This window comes from Canis lupus, chromosome 11 (genome assembly GCF_003254725.2).
Source record: "Canis lupus dingo isolate Sandy chromosome 11, ASM325472v2, whole genome shotgun sequence".
Taxonomy (NCBI): Eukaryota; Metazoa; Chordata; class Mammalia; order Carnivora; family Canidae; genus Canis; species Canis lupus.
Genome location: NC_064253.1, coordinates 62,886,032 through 62,909,510, shown reverse-complemented (window position 1 = coordinate 62,909,510; position 23,479 = coordinate 62,886,032). Strand labels below are relative to the sequence as shown.

The 23,479-nt window shown below is 42.6% G+C and overlaps 1 long non-coding RNA gene across 5 annotated transcripts in view; it reads left to right on the top strand.

The window, feature by feature from the left end:
- Positions 1 to 17,586, top strand: part of LOC112649986 (uncharacterized) — a 132,168-nt gene extending 114,582 nt beyond the window's left edge. Inside the window, exons 4-6 of one of the 5 annotated variants that reach the window (XR_007414125.1) lie at positions 10,308 to 11,436; positions 12,063 to 12,228; positions 13,052 to 14,706. This is a non-coding gene — a long non-coding RNA (uncharacterized LOC112649986). Of the gene's footprint in view, positions 1 to 6,702; positions 6,846 to 10,307; positions 11,437 to 12,062; positions 12,229 to 12,414; positions 12,574 to 13,051; positions 14,707 to 17,264 lie in introns of those variants that run through there. The other 4 variants (XR_003129855.3, XR_003129853.3, XR_004803605.2 and 1 more) reach the window with 4 other exon arrangements.
- Positions 17,587 to 23,479: the final 5,893 nt, after the last annotated feature.

The window sequence follows — 23,479 nt, the reverse complement described above, 5'->3', positions numbered from 1 at the left end:
TGTTCTGTTTGGGTGTTGCCATCATAGGTAAAGCTGACATAATCAATTTTGCCCGCATTGCAGATAATGACCTTAGGGTGACTTGAGGCAATCAGACTAGTTAGTCAATTCTTTTGAGCAGTTTTAAGGTCCCTGCTATGGATGGCAAAAGTGCTTTCTAGAAGGTTGACACCAGTGTACCTTCAGGACTGTAGGGCATGTGCCTGCTGCTGCCTCAAAGCCTTGCTAATACAGTGATGCACAGCAAGCAGAGTACCAGAAGCTCATCTTTTCAATGAACCTGAAAACAAGCCGGAAAGACCCTGGACTGAGATTAGAAACCTGGTCCCTGCTCGGCCAATGGCACCATGTGACATTGGGGCAATGCTTGGCTCTTTCTGGGTCTCAGATTTCTCAAGTGTGAAATGTCGGGGCTGCACAGATGATCGTGTAGGCTTTTCCAACTCTAGTTTTCCCTGACACTTTGGGAGAGTTTGGAACCTCTTCAGGCAATAGGTGGCCCAGAATCTAAATTGGATAAGCTTCCACGTGGTTACTCCAGGTGTATATAAAAGGCAGATGGGAAATTATGTTTTAAAGATTAACTTGGGTGTTGATCCTATCTTTACCATTTACGGTACAGGAGATCATGCAAAATCATTTCTCCTTTCTGAGCTCCGGTTTCCTCCTCTGTGGAAGGTAGATATTGACGTTACAGGGTTTTTTTAAAAGGTCAAATGAGGTAATGTCTATTAAACATGGCACAAAGTAGGAGCTCAATAAGCAGTAGTTCTCTTTATAGAGGAAAATGTAATGGCTTCCCTTCTTCTTACCTATTTTTTTAGTACATGATCATATACATATACATATATACATATCCATATAGCTATAGTTTTTGAGATATAATTGAAATACCAAAAAATGGCACATATTCCATGTATACATCTTAATGAGTTTGAATGTAGATATACCCATGACATCATCACCACCATAGTCCAGGTACTAAATATATCCATCCATCACCTCCCAAATTTCTTTGTGTTCTTCTTATGTCTGTAATTAGAGAATTTAACAAGATCGATCCTTCTAACATATTTTAAAGTACACAATACCATCTTGTTAACTATATGTACTGTGCTATACAGCAGGTCCTCTTCTCATTCTTTAGTAAAGGATAATGAGTTCTTTTTTCTGTTTGTTTATTTGTGACATTCCACATATAAAGTGAGATCATGTAACATTTATCTTTCTGTGTCTGGCTTATTAAATAAAGGCAGTCTAAGTAACTGTTCAAAGATCCTGAATACCAAGAGGCCTCAGGATTCTGGTTTCTTATCCTAGGCATCTGCAGTTTCCAGCATCTTCTAGCCCTGAGCTTAATCTCCTAGCCCTGAGCACCATCCATCCAAGCTCAAGTGTTTTCAGATTTAAAGTGGAGGCACCATTTCACGGATACAAATCTGTCCCTGACCTCACAGGTTGGCCTCAGTAGCTTTGATGTACCAAGGGTTTACTAATGTCTCTGTCAGTTCAGGGAGCTCTTTGAGCTAAACACTGATTGATTAAATGATGAATTCATTCTGTAGGTTTGCATCTGTTCACCACACATTTACCACCATAGACTTCCCTGGGCAATAGGTTTACTGAGATGAAGAAGAGTTAGTCTCTGCTCTCTGGAGTTCCCAGACTAGTGGATGAGAGGCCCCAGTAAACAAATAATTACAATAGAGTGTGCTAAGTGCTGTAATAGAAGCAGATGTGGTGAGCTTTGGGAGCACCGGGGAGGGAGGGCCTCATTATGTCTGGGAAGAGAAGTGGAGACAGGCTTCCCAGAGGATGTGGCATTTAATTTAGGTCTTGAAATCTGAATTAAGTAGGTGTTGAGGGAAAGGATACTGGAATAGAGGGAATAGCTAGGCATAAAATAAAGAATCTTGCTTATTCGTGGGGGGAAATCAGATAGGAATTGTGGTAAGAAATGGGACAGGTAATGTTGATCGGGGCTAGATCCCTGAAGACTTTCGATGCCAGGCTAAGGAGCTTGAACACCATCCTGAAGATTGACAATGTCTATTATGGCAGTCACTAGACATACGTGTCTCTGTAAAAAAAGTTAGTGAAAATTAAACAAAATAAAAAAGTCAGTTTCTCAAGCATACTAATTATATATATATATATATATATATATTAAATTTGAGTATCATTGATGCACAATGTTATATTAGTTTTAGGTGCACAAGATAGTGATTCGACAAATTTATACATTCTGCTACATTCACCAGAGTGTAGCTGCCACCTGTCCCATTACATCACTACTAGAATATCATTGACTATATTCCTTATACTGTGCCTTTTATTCCTGTGGCTTACTCATTCCATAACTGAAGGCCAGTATCTCTCATTCCCCTTCACCCATTTTGTACAACTCCCCATTTCCCTCCCCTCTGGCACCCATTAGTTTGTTCTGTGTTTGTAGGTCTGATTCTGCTTTTTTTTTTATTCTTTCTTCTTCTTCTTCTTTTTCTTTTTAGATTTCACTTATGAGTGAAATCATATGGCAGTTGTCTTTCACAGTCTTATTTCACTTAGTGTCATACCTTCTAGGTCCATTCATGTTGTCTCAAATGGCATGATCTCATCCTTTTTCTGAATGCATAATATTCCATCCAACTAACTATATTTCTATGTTTAATCAGTTCATGTGGCTGGTGGCTGCCACATTGGACAGCTAGATACAAAGCAATTCCATTATCATAGAAATTCTGTGGATAGTGCTATTATATACTATGGATAGTACTACAGAGAGTGAGTGATGGATTTCAAAGAGATGGTCATGAGTAGATTTGCCTGTAGTGTGCAGAATAGATTTCAGGTGGGTAATACAGAGGCAGGGAAACCTGTGAGGAGGTGACTATGATATTCTAGAAAGGGATGATGAGAACCAGAATCGGAGCATGGACAGTCACTATGCGAGAGGGAACCAAGTCATACTTGGCAGTTCATGGAGTGTTGAAAGACCGAAGATCATGGTCGTCAATGCAGTTTGTCAGTTGGGATCTGATGGGAATCGGGGGAGAAATCAATCTCACCTCCAGTTATGAGTCCCATTTGGCTTAAAACCTCAACCCTCAAGCTTCTCTCCTGGCTCTGAGGGTGTGGGCAAACCCTCAAGTACATGTGAGCTCTGGGCAGTCTCGCTGCCCCTACTTGCCTCTGTGCTGTTGTTCCATTAGGTCTTAACCAGATGTGTATCTCATTTGGCCCCTTCCCACACATGGTGGCTGGAGTATAGAACAGGAGGATTATATGGCCAGCCCATGCATCTGTTTTGCTCCAGTGTCTGGGTTCCATGGTTGTAACACAGTTATAGATACCGCAGAAAGGCAGTGGCAGATTGGATGATAAGATGTGGTTCCTTGTCTCCTCCCTGCCTGATAGCATCTCTGCTAACCATAAACAAATTACTTCCATTCACAGTTGACAGGAGGAAGAGCTGTACTCTGCAGGGGGAGTTGCTGAGTACACTGCGGTGAGGAATGTAGACTATTTCTTTGCATTCTTACTCTCAAAGAGAGTCGTAGTGCAATGGGAAGTTTGCTCACAGCCCAGAATTCAGGGCTTCAATATGGACTCTTCCCAGCCACGTCGCCGTGGATTTGTTCCTAACATCATAAACAGTTCTAGCGGTGACCATGTCTGTCGATCCTTTCCCTTTCCGATGAGAAATGCTGAAGAGCAATTAAGAAAAATGCAATTCTTAGAGAAAGAAAGAAATTCCCTCTGACAGTAAAAGGCCAATTTTCTGATCCTCTGCATTCTTCAAGGCCCACCTCAAGCACTAACTACTATGTGAAACCTTCAGATACCTAATCCTGCTAACATGGATTCTTCACACAAACCTGTTCGGCACCCACCAATGATAGTTGGATGGTTATGCTCCTACCCACCTCCCTACATAAGGAACATTTCTGACCAGGATTTGGCCTCGGTCTAGGTTTGCACCTGAAGGACCTGCCCAGGGTTCCATTCTGTAAAGGTTCATAAATTGTACGAATCGTGATTCATAGTCTCCAGTGTATCTGGGGTAAAGCAGATCTTAAAAGGCCTGGGAGAGACTTCAAGTAAGAATCTACGGAAGAAAGTATCCATTTATTTTAGGTGTTTTTGTCTTTTCATTTCTTTATGTGTGCATTTACTCACACATTCATTCCATCACTGCACATTTACTGAGTCCCTACCAATGGCCGAGCAAGGTTGAAGATGTAGAGAGATTAGCAAAATTGAGAGTTTAGAAACTGGTGGGGCAGTCAGGGCTTTAAGTAGAAAATGACAGTCCATTGTGGGAACCACTCTGCTGGAGGGCTGCGCCAAGAGCAGGTGAGGGACATTAGGGAGAACACTTACTTGCTCTGGTGCAGGAGGAGCATGGTCTCCAGAGTTCCCCGGGCTCCATAATCACTAGCTGGTGGGCCCTGAGCAATTTGTCTCTCTGAGCCTCAATGTCTTCATCCCTAAAGATGACAGAGGGTTTTTTTGGGGGGGTGGGGTAGGGGTGGGGGTGGAGGATGGGCAGAAAGTGATAATATTTAGAAAAGTGTTGGTGTCACGTCTGGAATCGAGTAAGTGCTCCATGGATGGCATTTTTCAGGCCTTCTCATTTGTCAGCCTGAATGATCAGGACCGCCTCCGACTCGTCTTTGTCAGGGCTGAATGTAACTATGTCAAAAAGGCTCAGCCACAGCAGGTGCACAAATGTCTCTGATAACATATTTTAGATGATGCAGCCATTGACCAGAGGCCAGTCTCCTAGATTTGGCTTCCGGGAGATCAAACAAGATGAGTCTGTCTCTCCCTTTCCTGTAAGACAAAAATACATGAGTCGTCAGAGAACTGTAACTGTTTGGGGCTGGAACTAGTGAGTCATTTTTCACAAGCTTTCATTGTAAACATGTTCCCTGAGACACACAATTCTAAAGGGGCCAAAGAAATGTCTTGAAAATAGCATGTTGATACTCTCCACGGAAAACACATGTCTCCCCAGATCACGGTTATGATTACTGGTGTCATCACTAAGCCGGGAGGGAGTTAGTATTGTCCTGACTAAAGAAGGTGGTTACTGATGTTTATAGAGTGTTGGTCAAAACAGGGAAGAGATGCTGCTGCCACAATGAACCTGCATTTTCAGAGAGACAGACAACAAAATGCAGAGATACTGACCAGTTAAGCAATACTGTTCTCTTTTCTGCTGTGGAGTCAAGAAAGGACTGGTGGGTTTATATACTCACTCATTGCTCCCTTCACTCAGAATAAAAACCCAAGGAGAGGCCAATCAGGTGTTGATACATGTGTCAAAAAGGCAGGACGGGCTAGCTGGTGGCAGGACACAGCGGAAGTTCCTCACTGGCTCCCCTTCTGCCTGTAGCTCTTCCTGCTTCTTGTTGATTGAGAACAAACATCCAGGACGATCAGTAATGTCTCTGTCAAGAAAGTCTGATTTCTAACCCATTGACCTAGAGCAATCGACCTTTCTCAAACACACTCAGGAGTTGTTAGCCCTCCAAGTAGCTGCTTAAAGGGAAGGGGGGCTCCTGAGGGGCTCAGTCGGTTGAGTTTTGGACTCTTGATTTAGCTCAGGTCATGATCTCAGGATCCTGGGGTCAAGCCCCACGTTGGGCTCCATGCTCAGTGGGGAGTCTGCCTCTGCCCCTCCCCTGACTAGTGTGTGCTCACTTTCTCTCTCTCTCAAATAAATAAATAAATCTAGAAGGAAGGGGAAGGGAAACAATATTTAACAGACCTCTCCAAAACAATGAATTATCTTTATATTTCATTCAAGAAATCAAAAGCTGTTTAAAAATGGTATGTTGGGAGAAGCAAAGGTTGGTACTCTTGTTCGCCCACATTCTCTTGACTCAAAGTCACAGAGATCTAACTCAAGAGAGTTTAAGTCAAAGGAGGTCTTGTCATGGATGAAACTGGAGGGTATTATGCTTAGTGAAATAAATCAATTGGAGAAAGACAATTATCATATGGTTTCACTCCTAAGTGAAATATAAGAAATAGTGAAAGGGACCATAAGGGAAAAGAGAGAAACTGAGTGGAGAAAAATTAGGAAGACAAAGCTTGAGAGATTCCTAACTCAGGAAACAAACAAAGGGTTGCAGAAGGGGAGGTAGGTGGGGAGATGAGGTGACTGGGTGACAGGCACTAAAGAGGGCACTTGATGGTATGAGCCCTGGGTATTATACTATATGTTGGCAAATTGAATTTAAATAAAATATTTTTTTTAAAAAAAGAAAGAACATCTTGGCTTATATAATTGTGAGGAAGAGATGGCTCAGAATGACTTGAAAGTATGGAATAGATTTTATTTTTCTATTCATCCCTAGTGTCTTCCATAGTGTGTTGAGCTGAACTGGGCTCATAGAGCAGGATATTCTTGAAACTCTGTGAATGAGTCTGTATTTGTAGAGCAAGCAGATAAAGTTGGTTTATGTTTCCATCAGCTCCTGGGATGTTTTCAATCACACATCTCTAGACAACGAGTCCACCTGCCCTGACTGCTGGTTGAGTCTCTCAGTCTCTTCACCCGAGGTTCCCACCCCTGTGCCTGAACACTTGCTTTGTCAGAAAACCCCATGCCCTTACAAGGCAGCTAAATTTATTTCCTATTTGTCAGATCCCCTTCATTCCCTAGCCCAATCAGTCCCCTGTCCTCAACAGATACACTTTTCTGGAACACCTGGATGGCTCAGCAGTTGAGCGTCTGCCTTCAGCTCCAGTCGTGATTCCAGGATTCGGGGATGGAGTCCCTCATCAGGATCCCCACAGGGAGCCTGCTTCTCCCTCTGCCTATGTCTCTGCCTCTCTCTCTGTGTCTCTCATGAATAAATAAATAAAATCTCAAAAAAAAAAAAGATACACTTTTTTTCAGTAGTATTCTCATGCATCATTCAGATCATTCAGACTAGGCCTTTCATTCTGATTTGGTTTGATTTGATTCAACCAAAATTTGCTGAGCAACTCCTGAGTACGTGGAACGCAGCTGGCTTCTGGGGACACAGAAGTGAGTATAGTATATAGTCAAGGCTCTCGAGATTTTGTGTCATAGGTTGTGGCAAGGGTGTCATTTCTTTTTTTTTTTTTTTTTAATTTTTTATTTATTTATGATAGTCACAGAGAGAGAGAGAGGCGCAGAGACACAGGCAGAGGGAGAAGCAGGCTCCATGCACCGGGAGCCCGACGTGGGATTCGATCCCGGGTCTCCAGGATCGCGCCCTGGGCCAAAGGCAGGCGCCAAACCGCTGCGCCACCCAGGGATCCCCAAGGGTGTCATTTCTTAAGAATTATATGTGCTCTCGAATAAAAACGGAATGCATATGAAGTATAAGAAAGGACGTGGTCAGGTGTTATTCTAGGTCCTGGAAACACAGGAATAAATAAAATATCACTGTTCTCGGGGACCTCCAGGACTCGAAGGGAACATAAAATTATTATTCATCACAATAAAATAATAATGATATTATTATTACTATATTCATCATGATAATATTAATAATATATTATTAAATAAAATGTTATAACATCAAAATAAAATTTTATAATACAATTATTGATGAGAATCAATCAATACAATTATTGATTGAGAATATTACTATACTATATATTATTCATATTGATATATTTATTATATAAGTATATTTTTATCTCTATAAAATACTCGTATAAAATATATATATGTATTTATGTATATAGACGATGTAAGGGAGGGAGTGATCAGTTCCATCATGGTGAATGGGAAAGGGGGCTTCACAAAGTCCTGCAAAGCCCGTCATTTCTCCTTTCAGACATTGTGCCACCCTTATTCCTGCCATCAGCTCAAATTCCTCCCCACATTCTGTGCCTTGCTTCCAACAGCTAACTCCTGCTCTTTGCTTAGTTAGGAGAAAGGAAGAAGCAAAAATGCGAGGCTGAGCTGGGAAGCCCGTGTTGTGATATTATCTGGGTGCCAGATATAAACGTGTGCACCCCCCTGAGTCGCTTCTCCAGGAGTAAAGTACATGCAGCGGGCAGCCTCTCCCCTGGCCGGAGGGAGTGCAGCCCAGGCCCAAGCCTCTCCGACAGGAGCAGGAATCTCTGAGGCTGCCCCTGCATGAGCCAGAGGGGTGGGTCTTCTGTGTCCGACCATTTGGCTTGGATTTTACATTCCCCGGGAGTTGAGTATCACAGGACTGGGCAGGGTTGAGAAAGGCCATGGGGACAACATTCTCTTGTTTTCTTTTAATTACCTCAGAGCCAAAGGATCTACAACTTTCTTCAAAACATTTTCTAGCCTCTCAACATTTAGAGCCGGCCGTCCTCCCTAAGTGGCGCAGGTGGCACTGGGGTGGAGCCACTTTCTTGTCCTAATGGACTCTGCCTTGATTTAACGTATTTATCCATCTTGGTCCCTGCCGCTCTGGTGAGTAGAGCCCCCACCAGGCATTAAGAATGACCAGGAACGCCAGACACTTTTCAAAACACCCACCTCCAGGGGAGTATTTTCATCCCCAGTTGAGAGCCATTGGATGTAACCAGTTCAGTTTTCACTGAGTCTCAATTATTGATTCATTCATGTAAACCTTACAAAAACAAAGCACCTAAATCCTACTGTGCTCCTATAATTGCCACATGCTATCAAGGCGACAGACAGGAGTAGGCCACTTGCTGAGATCTTATTCCAAGTACAGAGAAAAGATGAACTCTACTGTTACCGTCCATTCCCTTGAGAGCATGTTTACCCTGCTTACCCTACATCGGAGCCTCTGCCTCTCCATGCATACAAGACAAAGTGGAGTGCAGGGACCCTGTGAGCACAGAGGGGAAAGGGAATCCTTCCTCGTGGGGATCTGGAAGTTTCCTGGAAATAATGTTTCAGGTGATATTTGGAGGAATAGGGGTAGCCAGGGATTGGTGATCATGACCTACGGTAAAACATCCCAGGTGGAGGAAGTGAGATGACGGGTGACCCAGACATGGAAGTGAGGTGACAGGTGACCCACCTTGACTGGGGCGACAGGGGAAAACATAGGAGTGTGGGATACTGACCCTCTTCTAGTTCTGTACTGCCCCAGGGCCTTTGTGCCTTCTTTTCCCTGTTTTCAGAATGTGACTCCTAGCTTCACCCCCACCCCCGCCACCCAACCCTTCCCCTGATGTCCCTTCACTAAATCACCCCCTACTATTCTTCTAGATTTGAGCTCAATGATCATTTTCTCAGAAAGCCAGGCTTCTCTGATTTGTATGGGTCAATTCTGTGCATCGTTGGTTTCATTACACCAGTATCTGCTCCTTGCCATTTAGTTTTTTTGGGAGGGATGCCTTTCTGTTAGGTGTAACTGCTCCAATAAATGGTAAGCTCGAGAAAGCAAGAATCTGTGTTTGGTTTTGCATTGTCTCTGCTCCTATATCCAGCATGCAGCTGTGCCAGGGGCCTAGTGGCTATTGATTGCTAAATATAGGCATGAATGAGTAGGGTGGCTTCATGCGGTGTGCTGCCCCACATATCAGGCCACGCCACTTACCTGATCTCTAGCTACAGTGATTGATGAATGACAAAATATTGAGTACACCAGCATTTTAGCTCCAACCTATCCTTAGCCTAGAAAGTTCTGGTAAAAAAAAAAAAAGAAGTAACAATATATTTTTTTTAGGCTAGAAATTAAAAATGGAGGTTTTGAAGGAATCTTGTTTTTCTTCAATGTTGAGATTTATTGCCTTCATGGGACCTTGCACACAGACTTGGCTCCCAAAGGATGCTATCACTGACTCATCCAGGACAGACTTAAAAATGTGGTTTCTAATCAAATCATCTGTGGAGCTATCAGGTGCTTCCCATGAATTTTGTAGTAATTAAGATTCTTCCATGAGATATTAGTCATTAGTAGCTTTTCTCATAATCCTGTCAGTTCTCCTGGAAATAGAAAGTCTCTTAAGCCATCATTCAGCCACACTGATTTATTAAAATCTAATGACCTGGGGCCACAATTAGGATTCCATACTGATGAAATGCTTTCTGGTAACTCCTTTTCTCTGGAGGCCAGAGGATGAATTTACAATTATTAAGGATGGGTCTTAGTTGTACATACTTCCAAACTTGAAAGCAAACTGCAATATTAGCCAAAAAACGAGCAGCCCTTACACTCTACACCGAGGGTCCACCTCCCTGTACAATCCCTTGAAGTTCCTGAGCCAGAGGAAGAAGCGAAAAATTTAGGGAGCCAGGGTCCAGTTCTCACAAAGGCTGCTGAGCAAACTCTTACTGACCATCCCCGTTCTGCAAGGAGCAGAAGAGGCTGGACTGGAGCTGTGGCCTTCCACCAAGAACGGAGGATTCTGGCCAGAAGGATGGCACATTACTCAGTGACTCCCCTGCTGTCTGCAGAGCAGCAGGAAGAGGCCTCAGGGAAATGCCCAACAGAACAGATAAGTGGACCGATGAAGCGCACCTCCTCTTCATGGCACAAAGACCCAGGAGAACACCCGTATCTCTCCTGACCATCTGCTGCCCTGGGGCCCCTCCTGTCCTTTGCCTCCCAGCAGTTTCCTCCTGGACATCTTGTCTTCTTCCTGATTAAGGCCCACAGACTTGTCTGTATACATTCTCCAATATTCACTAGGATCAAACATCCTGGGCATTCCTTCCCGCACCCCCATTGTCTCCCCCAATCCCCGCGTGCACACTCCAGGCAAAGAATCCTCCTCATTATGTTCGATTTCTAGACACACTCCTCAGCCATAACAGGTGGCTGGCCAAGGGATGGGAGACATCCGTGGTGCTATAACAGATTGAAGGGACTGGTCCTTCCAGGCTGATGCTATAGAATGTTCCCTCTAAGCCAACCTCAGGATAGTCAGAGTGATCTTTCTGAAATACGGCTCCTACTTTGGCCCCCCATCCCTCCTGTTTTAACAACTTTAGATGTCACCACAACGTATACATAACAAAACCTAAACTCTTGGAGCCAACATCCACTGACCTTCGTGCTTTGTTCCCGGTGTCACCTTCTGTCATTCTCCCCAGCACTCTTCCCAGCCTATACTCCCACACATCAGTTGTCTTTTCTACACCCCTCCATGTTTTGCCAATGCTGTTCCATCTGCCCTAGGGAAACCCACACTTACACATCTCCACCCAGAAAATACTTCTGCCTTCCTCTCTTCCCCACCCTCTTCATTCCCAGATGTAAAAATTACTTTTCTATGCTCTCTTAGCTTCTGTTTCCATCTCTATTTAGTTTCTAAATTCCCATTAGTGACAAGGAGACCCTGGAGTATCAGATACAAGTAGGGGGTCCAAAAGCTGAAATTATCAAGATAGGAAGAGGAGACACACCCAAGTGTGTGGTTGCACCAGCCCCTGAGATGGATGAATCGGAGATGTGAAGGACAGTATCCAGACTCAAAGTCCTATTTCAGGTAAGGGTGAAAGGCTCAATCCAAGGGGGCCACATAGACAGGTAGAAACCCCAGATACTCTGGAACCAGATGGGAATCTAGGTGAGAAGGAAACAATTCTATTTGTGGGAGTTGGTCAAGGTCAACTTTCACTGAAGTTATGAAACTTGAACTGAATTTTGACGAATGTGCACTTGTCAGTCTCTAAAGGAAAGCAGGGTATCCCCAAGCCCCTGTCATCATTGTCCAGCAGCCAGGGAGATAAATGATCACACCAGAGAGTGAAGGAGGAGCCACCTCGTTCATTTTCTGTAGAAATGTTATCACTGCACTTTGCAATTTGTCAGCAAATTATATGGAAATAATGATAATATTATCTAGGGCTTTTCTTCAAGCTGATTCATACTCATGCATACTTAAGCTCACAGATTCAGGGAAATTTATAAACTCTGATTCCAAAATCATGAGGAACCTACTGGATCATTCTGTTACAATGATAGCATCTACTATTTATACAGAGATTTAGTTTGTTATGAGAATAAGAGCTGGCACTTTCAGTATATTTGGTAAGTGTTCCCCTTACATTACCTTATTAAATCCTCCTAGAAAGTCTATAGCTAAATCCAACTATTACCCATATTTTACAGATAATGAAACTGAGGCATGGAGAAAATACATAATTCATCCCAGGTCATCTGACATAAGCATTTGAAATTGGGCAAGTTGACACTAAGAGCCCAAGCTGTGGTTTGTCTCCATCTCCCCAACCACTTCTGAAAATGAGTAGATGGATTTTGTTAAGAGAATTCTTTGGTGAGCACTGTCCAATGCTAAGATATGGGCAAAGGGTTCAATCCAAGGAGACCACGTAGCCAGGCAGAAGCCAGATACCCTGGAGCTAGACAAAAGAAGGGACTTTTCACTCAAGATAAGTGATAGGACTGCCGTAGGACCACTAGGAGAGCCTTGAAATGTGTTACCTGTGATTGGTTGGTGCAGAAATCCATGTCCCTGCTGCCTGGGAAATCTCGGGAGAAGAGCAACTAAGAACTTTCAGACCAAAGTCAGGAGAGCATGTTTGCTTTGACATCAGTTGGAGCAAGGGATCTGTGGGTATTTTCCATGGATTGTTGTGAGCCACATAGGAGAGAAAATTCTGTGAGTGTATATGTATAGGAGCAGGGGAAGGGGGGTGGCATCTATCTTTCCATTTATTCATTGGTGTCATTTTGAGTTGGAGACAGAACAGGTGATGGTGGTTGGGAGACAGGGATCACTAGAATCCTATGGCTGAGGAAAGAACTGAAAGGGACCAGTTAGAAGAGTTACAATATTCATTCTTATCTAGAAATGGCAAAAAAGAAGGGTGCAAGAAGGACCCCCCAAAAAGTCTATGAAAATTTAGACATTTGCCTGGTTCAGAGAGCCCAGAGACAGCTTAGAATGGTATCTGTAAATAACAACTTACCTGTCCCTTTATCTCTCCTTCCTCTCCCTCCTCAACCTGGGACCTTAGTGGAAACCTAGGAGAAACCAGTAAGGGGAGCAGTGGATGGCAAGAGTAGGGATGGGGGACAGCTGGAGAAGTATAAGGCAGAGAAACCCAGAAGCTGACATGCTCTTCTTTCTACTGCAGGCTTCAGACCCAAAACAGCTCAACATGGGGCAGGGAGAAGGTTTGACACTGAAATTGAGCACTGAGACCCATTTCTGAAAATGGACCCATTAGGATTTTGAAATTGAGAGTGTGATTTCAAAATAAGCACTCACTGCACTCTGACCTATAAGGAAGTGAACGTTGAGGACCTGCTGGGCTTTTCATGCTGGGGCAGATGATGATCATCCCAGCATTACCTCTTAAGTCTAGGGTAGGGAGCAAAAATGAAGGAGCACAATTCTGCAGCAGCCTCAGGAGTTCTATGACACAAAACCTCATTTTGGAAACACTTCCGGTATAAGTTCTCACATATGGACAGAAAATAAAATCAGGAGGAAAAATCAAGAGGTATGGAATGGAAGAATAATCAAGTTACCTAATAAAGTTGTTGTTGAAAAAGAAAAAGAATTTAGAATGACAATTTTAGACAATTACAACTGAGATGAGGGTGAGAGTAAGGGGCAGAGACTAAATTAATGTAAGAATATGCTAGACAATCTTTCCCATTCATGAAAGACATAAATATTAATTCATTGAAAATACAGTGTAATAAAGCACTGATAATAACTTAGTATAAACTGGAAAACAGAAAAGAAAAGAGGAACCAAGTTATTTGTCTATTGGATAAATCAAACTTTATAGACTGATTTATGAGTTTTAGTTATACAGTACCCTAAAAGCAATTTTCATAATAGAAAGCACAATAAAATGTCTAGGAAGTACTAACATAAACGTATAGTAGGTATAAATGGTTTAACTCACCAACTGGAAGAGTCCCGGTTTAGATTTTTAGATTTTCAAGAATACGAGCAGTGTTTTCAACATATACACTTAGATAACAAGATGCAAGAAAGTTTAAAAACCTCATGATGGAGAAAGCTACATCAGGCGAATATAAACCAAGTGGAATCTGGAAAAGGAATCTTAAAAAACTACTGCAAATGTCACATTCGATGGAGAAATTTTAGATACATTATCTCAAAAGTGAACTAAAAATCCAGAATGTTTATTCTTCGCTGTAGCTGTTTCAGATGGAACAGAACTTCAGAACAGAGGTGGGGCCTTCTTGGACATGGTCTGCTGATTTTCAGAAAGTGTTTTTCTTTTTTTTCCTTCATGTTTTTTTTCTACTTCCCTATTTCTCAAACTGCTATTATTCAAACACCAGCAAGTCCATTTCCAATTTCTAGACCCCTTAGCTTTTCTTTTATGGTTCTCCACCTTCCCTTGGTGACTTCTTTTATTTTATAGTATTTATTTTTTTCCAAATTTTTATTTAAATTCCAGTTGGTCGACATACAGTGTGATACTGGCTCCAAAAGTAGAATTAAAAAAAAAAAAGTAGAATTTAGTGATTCATCACTTATGTATAACTCCCAGTGCTCATCATCACAAGTGCCCTCCGTAATGCCGATCCCCCATCTAGCCGATCCCCCACCCACATCCCTCCATCAACCTTCAGTTTGTTTTTTACTGTTGAGTCTCTTATGGTTTGCTTCCCCTTATCTCTGTCTCTCTTCTCACCCCCCCCCCACCACCACATGTTCATCTGTTTTGTTTCCTAAATTCCACATGAGTAAAATCATATGGTATTTGTCTTTCTCTGACTGGCTTATTTTGCTGAGCATAATACAATCCAGTCCATCCACATCACTGCAAATGGCAAGATTTCATTCTTTCTGATGGCTGAGTAATATTCCATTGTACATATGCAATGACTTATTTTATAAGGAATCTAATCCTCACACCCTCTAAATCATTCTTCTCCTATATTCATTCTGGTATTTTTCCCCAAAAGATTTGTCCCATATCTTATTTCATTTATTTTAACTATTGTCCTTTTTATTCCTAAAATTATTACTTGGAATTTTATAACTTATTCACATTTTGTGTTGTCAATATTTTTTTTTCTTTTAGGATATTTTAATGCATATTTAAATTCTTGTCCTTTCTGCAATTCTACTTTATATATAATGAATGTTGTCTTTCTTTCGTACTGCCAATACCCATCTAGTTATGTTGGCCATGAGTTCATGTTCCCCTAGATAATCATTACTCAGTCTGACATGGTGATTTGAGGGGATGGTTGAAACGTACATCCAAATGGGTGTACCTCCTGGTGAGTTTAAGAAGGGAGTGGTTGATCTCCAGGGCAGATGGTCCCTGTTTGCTCAAAGCACCTCCTTCAATCAAGGACTCTTCTTTGAAAAAAAGGAGCAGTAGGAGGAGACTACTTCTTTAAGTTGTAGTACATGGGCCCTGAGGACAGAAGAGATGGGGAGGAAAGATTGCCCAAGGACAGCTTCTTAGCAAGGGACTATTTCAACCTCCTACCTCCCCAAGACTCCTCCTCCACGTCATCACAGTGGCTTTGCCATATTCCTTTAAGAAATGGCAGGCCTCTTCCAGCTGCTGTGAGTGAGTTATAAGCCTCAGATGATGCTCTAACTTATGAAAGAAAGGAAAGGCTAAGAACATCTAACCCAGGGTGCAGAGAAAGGGCTTTGCATAATAATCCTTGACAAAGGAAGTACAGAGACTCAGGAATGAGTTCCAACCAAGAGATCAGGTTCTTATGTGCAAATGGTTAGAAAATTCATTAATAGCTTAGAATTCATTACTCTGTGGTTACTATTAGCTGTTAGGCTTCGGCCAAGTCGTTTGTGTCTCTGAACTACATTCTCCTCATCTGTCAGACGGGGATAAGAACAGCCCTTTCCAGGCTACCACACAGGTTAACAGGTGAGGCTGCAGTGAACCTGGGTGAGAAGGTGTTCAGAAGTGGCCAGCACAAAACAGGAAGCACTTCCAGTCCCTTGGCCTGGTATGATCCTGTGTCTTCCTGCCCTTGCTTCCTTGATGCTTCACTTGGCAGGTTGAATGGTGGGTCTGCCCCTATAGCAGCACCAAAGCTGTCATCATGACCTATGAATGCAGCAAGTCCAAGTCCCTGGAATAGGTACCACACCCACAGATCTGCATCTTGTCCTTACCTGCTCTCAGGACTCCGAGGCTCCGTCTGGGTTCTTTGCTGGCTGGAGGCCCGTGCCGCTTACACACACAGACCTCATCCACCACACCACGTCTCAGCAGGCCCTTGACAGAAAGCATTTCCCTATTATTAATTACTGGGAATCTGCGGGCTGAGAGATTTTATCCATGTGCCCTCTTCTCCCCGGGTTTGTATGTGTGATAGACAGTGAGGGGAAATGTGGAGAGCTGGTTCAAGCAAAATGCACCAGCCTCCACCTGTGGTATTGTGAAATGAAAACAACTCCCTAAGGCAATCACATCAACACACCTCAGGGATCTATATGCTAACCTGGTCGTGCTCTGGGAGATGCGTGGCCACTTAACAACAACCATCACATGCAAGAGAATCCTAAGGAAACTGCTCTGTGCTTATATAGAAGTTACTCTGAAGAGTAAAAATAACAACATTGTCTCATTCTTCTTTCTTTTCTTTTTTTTTTAATAGTATGAGTTACTTGCTACTGGTGCAGCATAAGATAATTAAAAAAGAATAGACTTTGTGGTCAGAAGTCCTGGGTTTGAATATTGACTTTATCACTGAGTAGCTGCGTTCTCTTAGACAAATCATGTCCTTACTTGGAACACATGACAATAAGAACTAATATGCCATAGAGTTATTGAGATAAATGAAATATAGGATGACATAAAATGAAAAATGGATGATAAATGTAAATAAATGTTAGAGGCTATAAGGAGATTTGCAGGTAGATGTTGACTGTCCCCAGTATCACAGAGCTTAGTCCTCAGTAGAATAGGAGCTTTAGTAAATAGGTTTGTTTGATGCTAACTGTTCTGGGGTAGTTGTTAAGGTGCTAAACTCTGGGTGGATGAATGTATTCTTCAGGTTCCAGAATTTATACACTCTTCCTTTGAATACACAAAATAGAACTAATAGAACTAATGCTTTTTGAGAGACAACCAGCACATGAAACCCTCCACAACAACTATATATGAGAAGTATTGTACTCAGCCTCCAAGATGGCCTGCAAGGATCCTGTCTCTTGCTATTCCCATCCTTTCATAGCCCACCCCAAATTGTGCCAGCATTGATCTGTGCGACCAACAGAATACAGCAGAAGTGATGGTACATTGCTTCCAAATTAGATTATAAAAGACCCTGTGGTTCCCTTCTTGGGTGTTCTCTCTTTCTCCCTCTCAGATCTTGTGCTTTGGGAGGAACCAGCTGCCATGCTATGAGCGGCTCACATAGAGGAACTGAGACTCCTTCCAACAAACATGTGAGTGAACTTGGAAAGGATCTTCCAGCCCCAGTTAAGCCTTGAGATGACTACAGTCTCGGGAGACAACCTGACTGCAACCTCATGAGAGACCTTGAACTAGAACTACCCAGCTAAGCTACTAGAGTCCTGACCCTCATAAACTATGTGAGATAACACGTTGGTTGTCTTTAGCTACTAAGTCTTGAGATAATTTGTTATGCAACAGTAGATAACAAGTATAGAAGGAAATTACAAATCAGAGAAGCTACATTTCCCACCCCTCCCTACCCCCTGCCACCCAAGGTCAGACAGTTGAAAATACTGGATTCAAACCAGGCCTTTTTGACTTCAAACCTAGCATGATCTCCCACTAAATATATCACCTTCCCATGATGGAAATGTACTATTTTTTTTTTCAAGAGGAAGTGATAAACATAAAAATCAGACTTTCCAAGGAAGACACATTTTTTTTCGTATATAATTTGTAGGATTATTCTAACTGATGCCTCAAAGAATTATTTTGAGTAATGAGTACCCTAAACTGAATATAAAACAGATTTAGTTGAGGAGAAGGGAGGAATTTGTTCACAAATATCTTGTAATCTACTGAACACAAGTTTCCCTGGATAAAACTGGTTCTTGGGCCAATGGAGTTCACAATCTTCTGTGGAAGCTAGTTGAATAAGAGATTGCAAGTAAGGGTGCCTGGGTGGCTCAGCTGGTTAGGTGTATGCCTTTGGCTCAGGTCATAATCCTAGGGTCCTGGGATCAAGCTCCACATTGGGCTTCCTACCCAGTGGGGAGCCTGCTTCTCCTTCTCCCTCTGCCCCTCACATCGTGCTTGTTCTTTCTCTCTCTAGTGCTCTCTCTCTCAAATAAATAAATAAATGTAATATTTTTTAATAAAGAAATTACAACTCATTAGACAGTCTAGAATAAAAATGGAGGATTCTGGAATCTGACTGAATTTGGTAAAAATCTACTTAGCATGTGCGTGATCTCAGGCAAATGACCAATTGCTTCCTATGCAATAAACTGTGCTAAAAACTCTTCAAAATTCATCTTCTCTTCCAGCGCTAAGCTCTTTATATGCATCATCTTGTTTAATCCTCAGAACAATCCTTTAAGTAAGTAGTATTACCCCAATTTTATAGATTAGCACCTAACTCTTGAGTTGCTAAAAGAATTAAAACATATAATCCACATAAAGAGCTTGACCCAGCATCCAGCTCATGGTAAGTGCTGACTAAATGGTTGTGACTTAGCGTGAGTTACTCCAAAATCGGACCCTGAGACAAGATTACAAGTAGTTTATTTGGGAAAGGATGCAAGAAGCTATGAGGAGGGAAGTGACATAGTGAAAAGAAGAAACTAATAAGGCTAATGAATGAGCAGGTTACTTTCTGTGTGATACCGGTGTTCATTTGCACCAGGGACTCTCTGAAGCACAGTGTAGAGCACACCTCAGGATTTTTCTAATAGAGCTATGAGGATTTATCTGCCAACTCTTATGCCTCATTGATTGAGGTCAGCCTTGCAGAACTTTCAGCCTGCCCTAGGCATGGGTCAGACATGCTCTATAACCAAAGAACATTTTCAAATAGAGGCAAAAGGAGCTCTTAAATAAAGGAAATGTCTGCAAATGACTCAGAGGTAGGCCTAGACAGCTGTTGTAAGTAGGTATTATTAATATTACTATTTATAATGAGTTAATGATATTACAGAATGATTAATACTATAACCAGGATTTGGTATAGTTTGTCTTATGACACATTTGGACAAAAAAGTTGGGACAGGCTTATCAGAAATGTGGGATCAGTGGGAGATGAATAAAGATTTGGGAGGAAAAAACAGATAAGTAATCCAGGCAGAAAGAAGTTTGTGTGAGAGTTACAACCAAAGGTCAAGAAAAAGGAAGGGTTATTCTATTTTAAAAAGAGGAAAAAAAGGAGGGAAAGAAGGAAGGAAGGAAGGAAGGAAGGAAGGAAGGAAGGAAGGAAGGAAGGAAGGAAGGAAAAGAAAGAAGGAAAGAAAAAGAAAGAAAGAAAAAGAAAAAAGAAAGAAGAAAGAAAGAATAAAAAAAGAAAGAAAGAAAGAGAAAGAAGGAAAGAAAGAAAGAAAGAGAAAGAAGGAAAGAAAAAGAAGAAAGAAAAAGAAAAAAGAAAGAAGAAAGAAAGAAGAAAAAAGAAAGAAAGAAGAAAGAAAGAAAGAAAGAAAGAAAGAAAGAAAGAAAGAAAGAAAGAAGGAAGGAAGGAAGGAAGGAAGGAAGAAGGAAGGAATCTGGTTGTTTGAGTTTTGAGTTGAATGCAAAGAGCACTGAGAAGTAAGTCTAGAAGGGTCAGACTATGTAAGTCTTAGGCCGTATTGAGGAGGAGTTTGGACCCTACCCTGAGGGCAATGGGAAATCTTTAAAGGAACTTCACAAGATTCACATTTTGACATTTCACTCATGTCCCTGTAAGGAAAGTGAAATTGGGGAAACACATATACTTGAAAGCAAAGAGGCACCCTAGAGAAGCAGCTAATATAGTTTGGGTAAGAATTAACATGGGCAGGGTGAAAGTAGAGAGAATGAAGGCTTGATAATGAACATCCACATCTCACATAGTTCTTCTGAGTCAAGAATTCAGGAACAGCCTATCTGAAGGTTCTGGCTCAAGGTTTCTCATGAGGCTGTCATAGAAAGTTGACAAGGACTGGTGTCATCTGAAAGCTTGAATGGGGCTGGAGGTTCTTCTGCCAGCATGGCTCACTCACAAGGCTGTTGGCCAGAGGTCTCAGTTTCCTGCCATGTGGAGCTCTCCATAGGCTATTGATGCCCTCATAATATGGCGTCTGGCTTCCTCCAGAGTGAGTGATCCAAAGGGGGGGGGGGAGAGAACAAGACACAAGATGCTATATATTTTATAACTTAGCCTCAAAAGCCACACTCCATCTTTTCTGAAATATCCTATTGGTCATATACATAGTCCTATCCAATGTGAGAGGAGATTAGACTCTACAACAAAATAAATACCAGAAGGCTAGGAGCCTTGAAGGCTACCTTAGAGGCTGGCAATGACAGACTGACCTCAGCCCCCAATAGTTCACATTCTTTACACATGAAAAATACCCCTCTCTAAGGCTCCCCCAAATCTCATTCTATTACAACATCAGATTGAAGTCCAGAATTTAATCATTCAAATCTGTTTTAGATGCAGAAAAAACTTTGCAGTGTATTTCCTTAAAGGATAGTTCCGCGAGTGCAGGTCCTCTTGATCTGAACCCCTGTGAACTAAAGAGACAAATTATCTGCCCCCACACACAGTGGTGGCACGGGCTTAGGGTACCCGCTATACACATTCTTGTTCAAAAAGGTCACCAGAGCAATTCCGAATTCTAACCAGTTAAATGTTGGAATTTCCTTTGTTAGTATTAGTATTAGTCTTATTCATGCCAAGGAATGGTTCTTCCACGGTTCTTGGATCTGCCCTACTGCTTTACATTGAGCATGTAACCAAAACAAAAAATAAGTGTATGCCACTGGATTTTAAGGGTTGCTTTTTGGTGCAGTGTAACCTAGCCCTTCCTGACTCATAAAGGTATCAGGCAGGGGAAAGGCATTTAAAGGGAAGGCAGAGAAGCCTACAATGGAAACCAAGTAGCCAGGAAGATAGAAGGAAGACTAACAAACTTCAGGATTAAGGAAGAGAGTCTTCCAAGAAGTAAGGAGTAATCCATAGTGAAAAATACCTTTGAGAGGTCATATTATGGTAGTGATTGGGTTTTTAGGTTTAGGAGAAAGACGGTATGGGGAAATCATGAGGAGTCATTTCAGTAGACTGGAAAGGTCAGAAGCAGAATATAAGGGATGGAGGCCTACATAGGAGGTAGAGAATTATAGGCAGGAAGTAATGGCTGTGAAGAGTGGCAGCTGGAGGGATGCACGGGTATTGGGAGGTGCTGTTAAAATGAGAGAAAGTGTGGGCAGCCCAGGTGGCTCAGCGGTTTAGAGCTGCCTTTAGCCCAGGGTGTGATCCTGGAGTCCCGGGATGGAGTCCCATGTCGGGCTCCCTGCATGGAGCCTGCTTCTCCCTCTGCCTGTGTCTCTGCCTCTCTTTGTGTGTGTGTCTCTCATGAATAAATAAATAAAATCTTTAAAAAAATAAAATGAGAGAGTGTGAGCGTTTTTTGACTTACAGAAAGGAACAAGTGATAAAGGAAGAAACCAGAGACAGAAGGGGTGTCTAAGAAAGCCAACGGGGGATGGGATCCAATGCCAGAGAGAAGGAGGAGCTCTTCTACCATAGTAACAACAGAGGAGGAAAGGATGGGCATTTCTTCCAGAAGTATCTGGTGTAGAACACAAGAAGGCCGGGCAGGATGAGTTATATTCAGGTAATAGTGAGAGGTTCTCACGGCTGGTGGACTGGCTGGCCCGTAGGCTCACGGGAAGAAATGAGGGAAGAGAATGAAAGAGGAGGGAAGTTGGGGAGAGGCTCGCACTTGAAGGGCCTGGAATGACGTGTTTGGGCCATGCCTTATGTGTCACGGAGATCCTTCCAGGGATTTCAAGAAGCATGTTGGGACTTCTCTTTCAGACTGAATTGGCAACTGATTGCCCATGAGAGCTGAGGGAAGAGAATGGCACTGGCAATCTAGTGGCTTGGAAGGCTTGGGGTGTTGATGCCACTGACCCACATGGGGACTCCATGGGGAGAAACAAGATGCAACATTTATTTTGGCAACCCCAAAAGATATTCTGATCTACCACCGAGCTGAAGAACTGGGCTCCGTATCACTGAAGTGAGGGGGCCCAGCAGCTCTGGGTTTCAGAGCCAAGGGCCCGTCAGAGCTCCCAAGGCCAGATTTAACACTGAGCAAAACGTTGATGCTGAAAATGGCTTTCTCCATCCATGAGATTTGAGACGAGCTTGAAGGGGAACTTTTTCTGAGTCTAACTGGTGTCCATCAGAACCAAGGGAGAAATGAAATCCAGGCAACATTGTCAGTTTAGACAGACAGGATCACTGGATATCAGAATCAGAAGTCATCTCATAGACTCTTCTAGCCCTGGTGGTGGCAATGGGAAGGCGGGTCCAGGTATAGGATCTTGAGTACCTCACTTGCTACCTGAGGGGCAAATTCCTCAGGTAAAGTGGCGATGGGAATGGGCCTGTTTTAACAGGTTGCTGTGAAGACTAGTGATTCTTTTGTTTTCATTATTTACATGTGTTTATAAAACTGCAGACCCTTTTCTAACCATTTTACAAATGTTAACTAATTCAACCCTTATAAGCCCAAGTGTAGGGTAGGACTATTAACTATCTAGGGTTTCAAATTGGGACAGTAAGGCCCCAAGGAGGGAAGGGAAGGGATTTGGCCAAAGCCACCTAGGCCTTCAAAAGTCAAGCCAGGATGAGCACCCAGGCCTCCTGACTCACCACCTGTGTTTTCCATGCTTCCAACTGAATAAACACAGGCATGTTCCAGCTGCATCTTCATGTACCCGTACACGCCGTACACGGCCTGTTTCCAGGACGTTGCTGGTGCCTGAGGAAATGCTGGGAACACCATGACATTTCTGTTAAGGTTTCAGGAGCATCTTCTCCCCAGGCCCTTGGCCTGGTGTGTGTGTGTGCTAATGTTTTTAGCTTCACTCGAGGGGGAGCTAGACGCCCCCAGAATCCGGTTGGCTCTGCAATAGCTGGGACAGGAGGATTGGCTGAGACTGTGGGATGCCATATTCAGGGAGAACTACCATCTGGAGTCATAGTCTTTCTGACTTTGTTCTTCTTAAAATGATCCACATTGCCTGTCCATTCCCTCCATTCATTCATTCATTCATTCATTCATTCATTTCAGAGAAGGTCCCCAGCTTCAGGGAATCTGGACAGAATTTGAAGCAATCAATATTCTCCTGTTTATGAATTAGATGGTAGATACGAGAATGTGGACTCTACCTTTGTCTTGTGTAGAAATGAAAACAAAAAAGGTTAGTGACCTTAGCTTAAGTATAAACGTGAAGAACCCTCGAACCATGGGTCAGAAAAACTCAGTGTCCCAGAGTCATTATAATCCACTAAACACATACTGCCTGGGTTGTTAGGACCCTTAAGCCCCATCTGGTCCAAGTGTCCATTGGATGCTTGAAGCTCCTCTACCCCTGTGCGGA